Source organism: Triticum dicoccoides, chromosome 2A (genome assembly GCF_002162155.2).
Source record: "Triticum dicoccoides isolate Atlit2015 ecotype Zavitan chromosome 2A, WEW_v2.0, whole genome shotgun sequence".
NCBI lineage: Eukaryota > Viridiplantae > Streptophyta > Magnoliopsida > Poales > Poaceae > Triticum > Triticum dicoccoides.
In genome coordinates this window covers 444,152,250-444,164,122 of record NC_041382.1, presented here as the reverse complement: position 1 = coordinate 444,164,122, position 11,873 = coordinate 444,152,250, and positions in this window count along the sequence as shown.

Sequence of the window (11,873 nt, the reverse complement as noted above, 5' to 3'; positions counted from 1 at the left end):
GTAGGCAAAGTAGCACTGTTCGAGGCGTGCTTTGTACGATTGGACCTGTATAAGTACTCATATTTCTTTCAGCTATGGTTGTTAAGTGCCCCTACTGGTTTCAGTTAAGGTTGTTAAGTACTCCTGCTGCTTTTACAGCCTGCCATGTTTCTTCAGTCTCATCTTCCTCCAGCCGCCAAAACCAAACCATCGCCGGCGGGGCCGCCTGCTTCCACCTCCCATGACTGGTTGCGCTTGAGCACACGCATCGCCGCCCCACCGTCTTCTAAATCGTTAATGCCGATGTCCGAGGCCTCGCCGTCGTCCTCCACACGCTTTGGTGCGCTCGCCGTGGTGCTGCCCTCTCGCGTTGTCAACATGGTCAACAAACAAGAGGAATCAGGAGAGGACTGTATGTGGAGAGGATGACAGTAGGGACCCACCATGTCCATGGCCGTACGCAAGCAAATTCCTCATTTTTTGTTATATACTCCATTGTCAGCGTATAGAAAAAGAAAATGCTTCCTCCTAGTGGTTTTCTGACATCCGAGACCCATGACATTGTCAGCGTATAGTCAATAGACAAGAGAACAACACAAGATCGGCTGACACATGGGACGTAGTTGTTTGAGCAGTATTTTTTTGTTATTGTTGAGACGGAGTAGGGTTTCAACTGGGTTGTTTATATGTCTCCATCGTATCTACTTTTCAAAACTCTTTTGCCCTTGTTTTAGACTCTAATTTGCATGATTTGAATGGAACTAACCTAGACTGACGCTATTTTCAGTAGAATTGCCATGGTGTTATTTTTGTGCAGAAATAAAAGTTCTTGGAATGACCTAAAACTTCACGGAGATCGGTTTTGGAATAAATAAAAAATATTGGCGAAAGAATCAACCAAAGGGGGCCCACACCCGGGCCACAAGGGTGGAGGGCGCGCCCTCTATCCTTGTGGGCCCCCTAGACCTCCACCGACCTCAACTCCAACTCCATATATTCATGTTTGGGGAGAAAAAATCAGAGAGAAGGATTCATCACATTTTACAATATAGAGCCGCCGCCAAGCCCTGTTCTTCCTCGGGAGGGCAGATCTGGAGTCCGTTTTGGGCTCCGGAGAGGGGAAATCATCGCCATCATCATCACCAACAATCCTCCATCACTAATTTCATGATGCTCACTGCCGTGCGTGAGTAATTCCATCGTAGGCTTGCTGGACCGTGATGGGTTGGATGAGATTTACCATGAAATAAAGTTAGTTTTGTTAGGGTTTGATCCCTAGTATCCACTATGTTCTAAGATTGATGTTGCTATGACTAATGCTTATCACTAGGGCCCGAGTGCCATGATTTCAGATCTGAACCTATTATGTTTTCATGAATATATTTGTGTTTTAGATCCTATCTTGCAAGTTATAGTCACCTACTACGTGTTATGATCCGGCAACCCCGGAGTGACAATAGTCGGGACACTTCCTGGTGATGACCATAGTTTGAGGAGTTCATGTATTCACTAAGTGCTAATGCTTTGGTTCGATACTCTATTAAAAGGAGGCCTTAATATCCCTTAGTTTCCAATAGGACCCCGCTACCATAGGAGGGTAGGACAAAAGATGTCATGCAAGTTCTTTTCCATAAGCACGTATGACTATATTCGGAATACATGCCTATGCTACCTCTTGAGCACTGGGTTGGTTTTCCCTTGAAGAGGAAAGGGTGATGCAGCCAAGTAGCATAAGTACTTCCCCCAGTTTTTGAGAACCAAGGTATCAATCTAGTTGGAGACTACACGCAAGTCCCTCGTACCTACACAAACAAATAAGAACCTCGCAACCAACACGATAAAGGGGTTGTCAATCCCTTCACGGTCACTTACGAGAGTGAGATCTGATAGAGATAATAATAATAAGATAAATATTTTTGGTATTTTTATGATATAGATTGAAAGTAAAGATTGCAAAGTAAAATAGATTGGAAGCTTATATGATGGAAAATAGACCCGGGGGCCATAGGTTTCACTAGTGGCTTCTCTCAAGATAGCATAAGTATTACAGTGGGTGAACAAATTATCGTCAAGCAATTTATAGAGAAGTGCATAATTATGAGAATATCTAGGCATGATCATGTATATAGGCATCACGTCCGCGACAAGTAGACCAAAACGATTCTGCATCTACTAGTATTACTCCACACATCGACCGCTATCCAGCATGCATCTAGACTATTAAGTTCATAAGAACGGAGTAATGCATTAGGCAATATGACATGATGTATAGGGATAAACTCAAGCAATATGATATAAACCCCATCTTTTTATCCTCGATGGCCACAATACAATATGTGCCTTGCTGCCCCTGCTGTCACTGGGAAAGGACACCGCAAGATCGAACCCAAAGCTAAGCACTTCTCCCATTGCAAGAAAGATCAATCTAGTAGGCCAAACCAAACCGATAATTCGAAGAGACTTGCAAAGATAACCAATCATACATAAAAGATTTTAGAGAAGAATCAAATATTGTTCATAGATAAACTTGATCATAGACCCACAATTCATCGGATCTCGACAAACACACCACAAAAAGAGTTACATCAAATAGATCTCCAAGAAGATCGAGCAGAACATTGTATTGAGATCCAAAGAGAGCTAAGAAGCCATCTAGCTAATAACTATGGACCCGAAGGTCTGAGGTAAACTACTCACACATCATCGGAGGGGCCATGGAGTTGATGTAGAGGCCCTCCATAATCGATCCCCCCTCCGTCGGAGCTCCGGAAAAGGCCCCAAGATGGGATCTCTTGGGTATAGAAGGTTGCAGCGGTGGAAATAGGGTTTTGTGGTGCTCCTGGATGTTTTCGGGGTATATGAATATATATATAGGAGGAAGAAGTAGGTTGGTGGAGCCACGAGGGGGGAGGGCGCGCCCAGGGGGTAGGCGCGCCCCCTGCCTCGTGGCCTCCTTGTTGGTTGCTTGAAGTCCACTCCAAGTCCCCTGGATCACGTTTGTTCCAAAAATAACTCTTCCGAAGGTTTTATTCTATTTGGATTCTGTTTGATATTCCTTTTCTGCGAAACACTGAAATAGGCAAAAAACAGCAATTTGCACTGGGCCTTGGGTTAGTAGGTTAGTCCCAAAAATAATATAAAAGTGTATAAATAAGCCCATTAACATCCAAAACAGATAATATAATAGCATGGAACAATCAAAAATTATAGATATGTTGGAGACGTATCAAGCATCCCCAAGCTTAATTCCTGCTCGTCCCGAGTAGGTAAATGATAAAAACAGAATTTTTGATGTGGAATGCTACCTAGCATAATCTCAATGTAATTTTATTTATTGTGGCATGAATATTCAGATCCAAAAGATTCAAGACAAAGGTTTAATTGACATAAAAATAATAATACTTCAAGCATACTAACTAAGCAATCATGTCTTCTCAAAATAACATGGCAAAAGAAAGTTCATCCCTACAAAATCATATAGCTTGGTCATGCTTCATTTTCGTCACACAAGAATGCTCTCATCTTGCACAACCCCGATGACAAGCCAAGCAATTATTTCATACTTTAGTAATCTCAAACTTTTTCCAACTTTCATGCAATACATGAGCGTGAGCCATGGATATAGCACTATGGGTGGAATAGAATAATGATAGGGGTTATGTGGAGAAGACAAAAGGAGAAAGTCTCACATCAATGAGGCTAATCAACGGGATAGGGAGATGCCCATCAATTGATGTCAATGCAAGGAGTAGGGATTGCCATGCAACATATGCACTAGAGCTATAAATGTATGAAAGCTCAACAAAAGAAACTAAGTGGGTGTGCATCCAACTTGCTTGCTCACAAAGACCTAGGGCATTTGAGGAAGCCCATTGTTGGAATATACAAGCCAAGTTCTATAATGAAAAATTCCCACTAGTATATGAAAGTGACAAAACAAGAGACTCTCTATCATAAAGTTCATGGTGCTACTTTGAAGCACAAGTATGGAAAAAAAGATAGTAGCATTGCCCCTTTTTATTTCTTTTTTTCTTTTTTTCTTTTTTTGGCCTTTTTTGTGACAATGCTCTATTAATGATGATCATCACACTTATATCTATTTACAACTCAATGATTACAACTCGATACTAGAACAAAATATGACTCTATATGAATGCCTCCGGCGGTGTACCGGGAAGGGCAATGAATCAAGAGTGACATGTATGAAAAATTATGCATGGTGGCTTTGCCACAAATACGATGTCAACTACATGATCATGCAAAGCAATATGACAATGATGAAGCGTGTCATAAATGAAACGGTGGAATGTTGCATGGCAATATATCTCAGAATGGCTATGGAAATGCCATGATAGGTAGGTATGGTGGCTGTTTTGAGGAAGATATAAGGAGATTTCTGTGTGATAGAGTGTATCATATCACGGGGTTTGGATGCACCGGCGAAGTTTTGCACCAACTCTCAAGGTGAGAAAGGGCAATGCACGGTACCGAAGAGGCTAGCAATGATGGAAGGGTGAGAGTGCGTATAATCCATAGACTCAACATTAGTCATAAAGAACTCACATACTTATTGCAAAAATCTACAAGTCATCAAAAACCAAGCACTATGCTCATTCTCCTAGGGGGATAGATTGGTAGTAAAAGACCATCGCTCGTCCTCGACCGCCACTCATAAGGAAGACAATCTAAGAACACCTCATGTTTCAAATTTGTTACACAACGGTTACCATACGTGCATGCTACGGGACTTACAAACTTCAACATAAGTATTTCTCAATTTCATAATTACTCAACTATCACACTCTAATATCACCACCTTTATATCTCAAAACAATTATCAAGTATCAAACTTCTCATAGTATTCAATGCACTTTCTATGATAGTTTTTATTATACCCGTCTTGGATGCCTATCATATTAGGACTAGTTTAATAACCAAAGCAAATTACCATGCTGTTATAAAGGACTCTCAAAATGATATAAGTGAAGCATGAGAGATCAATAATTTCTATAAAGTAAACCACCACCGTGTTCTAAAAGATATAAGTGAAGCACTAGAGCAACTTATCTAGCTCAAAAGATATAAGTGAAGCACATAGAGTATTCTAATAAATTCCAATTCATGTGTGTCTCTCCCAAAAGATGTGTACACCAAGGATTATTGTGTTAAACTAAAAATCAAAGACTCAAATCATACAAGACGCTCCAAGCAAAACACATATCATGTGGTGAATACAAATATAGCCTCAAGTAAAGTTACCGATAGAAGAAGATGAAAGAGGGGATGCCTTCCGGGGCATACCAAGCTTAGGCTTTTGGTTGTCCTTGGATTTTACCTTGGGGTTCCATGGGCATCCCCAAGCTTAGGCTCTTGCCACTCCTTGTTCCATAATCCATCAAATCTTTACCCAAAACTTGAAAACTTCACAACACAAAACTTAAACAGAAAATCTCATGAGCTCCGTTAGTAAAAGAAAACAAACCACCACTTAAGGTACTGTAATGAACTCATTATTTATTTATATTGGTGTTAAACCTACTGTATTCCAACTTCTCTATGGTTCATAACCTCCGATACTAGCCATAGATTCATCAAAATAAGCAAACAACACACGAAAAACAGAATCTGTCAAAAACAGAACAGTCTATAGTAATATGTATGTTTCGAATACTTGTGTAACCCCAAAAATTCTAAATAAATTTGTGGACGTGAGGAATTTATCTATTAATCATCTTCAAAAAGAATCAACCTAATCGCACTCTCCAGTAAAAAATGGTAGCAAATATCGTCAGCGCTAAAGTTTTTGTTTTTTACAGCAAGATCGCAAAGACTTTCCCCAAGTCTTCCCAAAGTTTCTACTTGGCACAAACACTAATTAAAAGCACAAAACCACATCTAAAGAGAGGCTAGATGAATTATTTATTACTAATCAGAACCAAAAAGAAAGAAAAAAAATAAAATTGGGTTGCCTCCCAACAAGTGCTATCGTTTAACGCCCCTAACTAGGCATTGATAATTTCAATGATGCTCACATGAAAGACAAGAATTGAAGCACAAAGAGAGCATCATAAAACACGTGACAAACACATCTAAGTCTAACATACTTCCTATGCATAGGCATCTTATAGGCAAACAAATTATCAAGGCAAGCAAAAACTAGCATATGCAAAGAAGCAGAACGAAACAATAGCAATCTCAACATAATGAGAGGCAATTTAGTAACATGAAAATTTATACAACCTTATTTTCCTCTCTCATAATAATTACATGTAGGATCATAAGCAAATTCAACAATATAGCTATCAAAAAACATATTCTTAACAAGATCCACATGTATGCAAAGTTGACACTCTTCCAAAATAGTGGGATTAACATTAACTAAAGTCATGACCTCTCCAAACCCACTTTTATCAAAAACTTCATAAGATTGAACATTCTCCAAATATGTGGGATCTAAAGTTGACACTCTTCCAAACCCACTTTCAATAATATTTCAAACACCATTATCAATCTCATATTCATCACGGGGCTTAAATAAATTTTCAAGATCAAAAGAAGTATCACCCCAATCATGATCATTGCAAGAAGTAGTAGTCATAGCAAAACTAGCATCCCCAAGCTTGAGGTTTTGCATATCATTACCACAATTGACACTAAGAGAATTTATAATAACATCATTGCAATCATGCTTTTCATCAAAGGAACAATCAAGTATGGGTGCAATAGCAACGATCTCATGTTTAACATAAGGAACTATAGCAAACTCATTTTCATAAATATTGGCATCATGGCTATAAGAATAGCAAGCATCATGTTCATCAAGGGATATTTCAATCAAATCATAAGAATCATAATTATTTATAGATTCATGCATATAATTATTTTCTTCCAAAGCAACGGTCATTATTTCAATAAATTCTTTGACATAGACATTATGAGCATAGTTTTCATAGCAATATTTAAGTATGTCAAAATTTTCCGATTCGTAGAGAGTAATATCATACTTTCCAATCAAAGAAGCAACTTCATAAGCACCCTTAAAAGCAACAAATTCTTCAATTTGTTCGATATCGTAGTAACTATAAACACCCTTTGCATAAGAAGATAAGATTTCATTATCATTAAACTCACATAGGTAGGGGAGGTGTTTTTTAGGGTTCTTAGAGCAACAAGTAAAATCACAAATTTCACAAAGATTCCAAGCATAACACAACAATCTGTTTATTTGATCCCATAAGAGTCTCCCTTTTTCAGACAAACGGTGACGCACAAAATGAGCATGCTCATCTAAAGATTTCCCATCAACTAGGCTAGTTGGGGTTTCAGCATGAGCACATAAGGATCGAAGATGATCCAAGTAGAACACTTTAAGTGGATCCACATCAATAGGTTTTTAGCCAGCAAAGATGCAAACAAATGGAAGGCACAAGGAAACACAAATAAAGATACATACGAGAAGAAGGCAAAGAAAAGGCAAAGGTGAAGTGGGGGAGAGGAAAACGAGAGGCAAATGGCAAATAATGTAATGCGAGGGATAAGAGTTTGTGATGGGTACTTGGTATGTCTTGACTTGTGCGTAGATGTCCCCGACAACGGCACCAGAAATCCTTCTTGCTACCTCTTGAGCACTGCGTTGGTTTTCCCTTAAAGAGGAAAGGGTGATGCAGCAAAGTAGCGTAAGTATTTCTCTCAGTTTTTGAGAACCAAGGTATCAATCCAGTAGGAGACTACACGCAAGTCCCTCGTACCTACACAAACAAATAAGAACCTCGCAACCAATGTGATAAAGGGGTTGTCAATCCCTTCAGGGTCACTTACGAGAGTGAGATCTGATAGAGATAATAATAATAAGATAAATATTTTTGGTATTTTTATGATATATATTGAAAGTAAAGATTGCAAAGTAAAATAGATTGGAAACTTATATGATGGAAAATAGACCCAGGGGCCATAGGTTTCACTAGTGGCTTCTCTCAAGATAGCATAAGTATTACGATGGGTGAACAAATTACTGTCGAGCAATTGATAGAAAAGTGCATAATTATGAGAATATCTAGGCATGATCATGTATATAGGCATCACGTCCGCGATAAGTAGACCGAAACGATTCTGCATCTACTACTATTACTCCACACATCGACCGCTATCCAGCATGCATCTAGAGTATTAAGTTCATAAGAACAGAGTAATGCATTAGGCAAGATGACATGATGTAGAGGGATAAACTCAAGCAATATGATATAAACCCCATCTTTTTATCCTTGATGGCAACAATAGAATACATGCCTTGCTGCCCCTGCTGTCACTGGGAAAGGTCACCGCAAGATTGAACCCAAAGCTAAGCACTTCTCCCATTGCAAGAAAGATCAATCTAGTAGGCCAAACCAAACTGATAATTCGAGGAGACTTGCAAAGATAACCAATCATACATAAAAGATTTCAGAGAAGAATCAAATATTGTTCATAGATAAACTTGATCATAAACCCACAATTCATCGGATCTCGACAAACACACCACAAAAAGAGTTACATCAAATAGATCTCGAAGAAGATCGAGGAGAACATTGTATTGAGATCCAAAGAGAGAGAAGAAGCCATCTAGCTAATAACTATGGACCCGAAGGTCTGAGGTAAACTACTCACACATCATCAGAGGGGCCATGGAGTTAATGTAGATGCCCTCCGTGATCGATTCCCCCTCTGGCGGAGCTCCGGAAAAGGCCCCAAAATGGGATCTCTTGGGTACAGAAGGTTGCGGCGGTGGAAATAGGGTTTCGTGGTGCTCCTGGATGTTTTCGGGGTATATGAATATATATATAGGAGGAAGAAGTAGGTCGGTGGTGCCACGAGGGGCCCACGAGGGGGAGGGCGCGCCCAAGGGGGTAGGCGCGCCCCCTGCCTCATGGCCTCCTTGTTGGTTGCTTGACGTCCACTCCAAGTCCCCTGGATCACGTTTGTTCCAAAAATAACTCCCTGAAGGTTTTATTCCGTTTGGATTCCGTTTGATATTCCTTTTCTGCGAAACACTGAAATAGGAAAAAAACAGCAATTTGCACTGGGCCTTGGGTTAGTAGGTTAGTCCCAAAAATAATATATAAGTGTATAAATAAGCCCATTAACATCCAAAACAGATAATATAATAGCATGGAACAATAAAAAATTATAGATACGTTGGAGACGTATCAGCCTACATTATATTGATGAATTGGAGCTAGTTCTGTGTCACCCTATGTTATAACTGTTACATGATGAATGCCATTGGACATAATTATCCATCATTGATCCATTGCCTACGAGTTCATTTCATATTGATCTTTGCTCCGTTACTTTTCCATTGACACTGTTACGATTGCTACAAAACTGCTATTGTTACTTTTGCCATTGTTACTTTTGCCATTGTTACCGTTACTTCCATATTACTTTGCTACTAAATACTTTGCTGCAGATATTAAGTCTTTCAGGTGTGGTTGAATTGAGAACTCAACTGCTAATACTTCAGAATATTCTTTGGCTCCCCTTGTGTCGAATCAATGAATTTGGGATGAATACTCTACCCTCGAAAACTGTTGCGACCCCCTATACTCGGGGGTTATCAGTTGTGGCCTGTCTAGCCCATGCTTCTATTTTATGTTCACCACATGACCAACCCAGCTATTTTTTCTTTGTGAAAATGGCTAGCCCAGTTTATTTTTTCTAAAGAATATCCAACCCATGCCTACTTATTTTTCTCCGCCCTACTGGGTGGCAACTCTTTCAAGACGACCGCAAATCTTCAAAGTAATATGAAATGGGTTGTAAATATAAAAAACACACAACAAATTGGCAATTACTTTCAACTTTCTGAACTTTTTCACATTTTCAGATTCCAATTTCACTGGGCTTTAACCTAATTTAAATATATCTTCAAAGTACTTTAAATCTGGCTCAACATTTTGGTATTAAAAATAGTTTGGAACCCACCGAAATATGCGAAATTTCGTTTAAGTTTTTAACACTGGCCCTGGCCAACAAAAAAAATGGACTGCAAATTGCATAAGAAGTTGCTATGAGTTGTAAATTATTAGAAAAAAATAGGGAATGGGCTGACTTGTGGGCCTATTAAGTTGACGCGTATGCAAGATTTGTTTACTTATTATGTACTTAACAAAGGATTCTAGCAGAAGTGACCATTGGATGTCAATCCAACGACCGTCATGCTTCTTCAATCTCTGATCTTCTTGCTCCAGCCACCAAATCCAGCACTGACGGGATCGCCTATTCCTGCCTCCCGTGGCCCATTGTGCTGCCGCGTAGGCCTCTCCGCCCCCTACTACCTCCATTGTTGGCCCGTCCATCCCTCTACTCACCCACGTCCCTCCACTGCCGTGGCTTCGCCGCCTCCGGGTCATTCCCTTCCTCGGTCTCGCCGTCGTCCATCGTGTTGGTGTTCTCGGCATGGCGTGGTCAACTGATAACCCACAAGTATAGGGGATCGCAAGAGTTTTCGAGGATAGAGTATTCAACCCAAATTTATTGATTCGACACAAGGGGAGACAAAGAATATTCTCAAGTATTAGCAGCTGAGTTGTCAATTCAACCACACCTGAAAGACTTAATATCTGCAGCGAAGTATTTAGTAGCAAAGTAATATGGAAGTAATGGTAACAGTGGCAAAAGTAGCAGTAGTAGTTTTGTAGCAATTGTAACGGTGGCAACATAAAAATAACTTAGCAAAGATCAATATGAAACAAACTCGTAGGCAATGGATCAATGATGGACAACTATGTCGGATGGCATTCATCATGCAACAGTTATAACCTAGAGTGGCACATAACTCTATCTCCAATTCATCAATATAATGTAGGCATTGATACGTCCATTTTGCATCATGTTTTCCTACTATTATTTATGATGTTTTTATGCATAATAATGCTTTTTGAAGTAATTCTAACGCCTTTTCTCTCATAATATGCAAGGTACACACAAACAGGGAGAATTTCGGCAGCTGGAAATATGGACCTGGAAAAGCTACGTCGGGCTACCTATTCTGCACAACTCCAAACAAGCTAAAACTTCACAGAGAATTTTTATGAAATATATGAAGAATATTGGGGCAAATAAGTACCAAAGGGGCCCACCCTAGTGAGCACAAGACACCATGGCGCGCCCTGGTGGGTTGTGCTCAGCCAGGCCCACCTCCAGTGCCCATCTTCTGGTATATAGGTCATTTTGACCTAGAAAAAAATAAGGAGAGGACTTTCGGGACGGAGCGCCGCCGACTCGAGGCGGAACTTGGGCAGGAGCAATATTGCCCTCCGGCGGGGCGATTTCGCCGGGGGAACTTCCCTCCGAGAGGGGGAAATCATCGTCATCATCATCACCAACAACTCTCCCATCTTGGGGAGGGCAATCTCCATCAACATCTTCAACAACACCATCTCATCTCAAACCCTAGTTCATCTCTTGTGTTCAATCTTGTTACCAGAACTATAGATTGGTGCTTGTGGGTGACTAGTAGTGTTGATTACATCTTATAGTTGATTACTATATGGTTTACTTGGTGGAAGATTATATGTTTAGATCCTATATCTATTTAATACCCCTCTGATCTTGAGCATGATTATCATTTGTGAATAGTTACTTCTGTTCTTGAGGACATAGGAGAAATCATGTTGCAAGTAATCATGTGAACTTGATGTGTGTTTGATATTTTGATAGTATGTATCTTGTGATTCCCTTAGTGGTGTCATGTGAACATCGACTACATGAAACTTCACCATACTTGGGCCTAACGAAATGCATTGTGGAGTAGTTATTAGATGAAGGGTTGCGAGAGTGACAGAAGCTTAAACCCTCGTTACAAATTATCTTGCTATCAAACTACTGTGTTACTTACAATTTTAGCACTTGCAGAC